This window comes from Odontomachus brunneus, unplaced genomic scaffold (assembly GCF_010583005.1).
Source record: "Odontomachus brunneus isolate Ranch 3 - 2012 unplaced genomic scaffold, Obru_v1 Obru_scaffold_316, whole genome shotgun sequence".
NCBI classification, from domain to species: domain Eukaryota; kingdom Metazoa; phylum Arthropoda; class Insecta; order Hymenoptera; family Formicidae; genus Odontomachus; species Odontomachus brunneus.
Window position 1 is genome coordinate 64,692 of NW_022639766.1, and position 205 is coordinate 64,896.

Sequence of the window (205 nt, forward strand, 5' to 3'; positions counted from 1 at the left end):
TGTCACCGAGGAGAAGAATGTGAAACGGTAACGTAAACGGTAAAAAAACGGGATGAAACGGTAAAAAACGGTAACGTAAACGGTAAAAAACGGTATGAAACGGTAAAGAAACGGTAATGTAAACGGTAAAAAACGGTATGAAACGGTAAAAAACGGTAAAGAAACGGTAACGTAAACGGTAAAAAAAACGGTAAACAAACGGTAA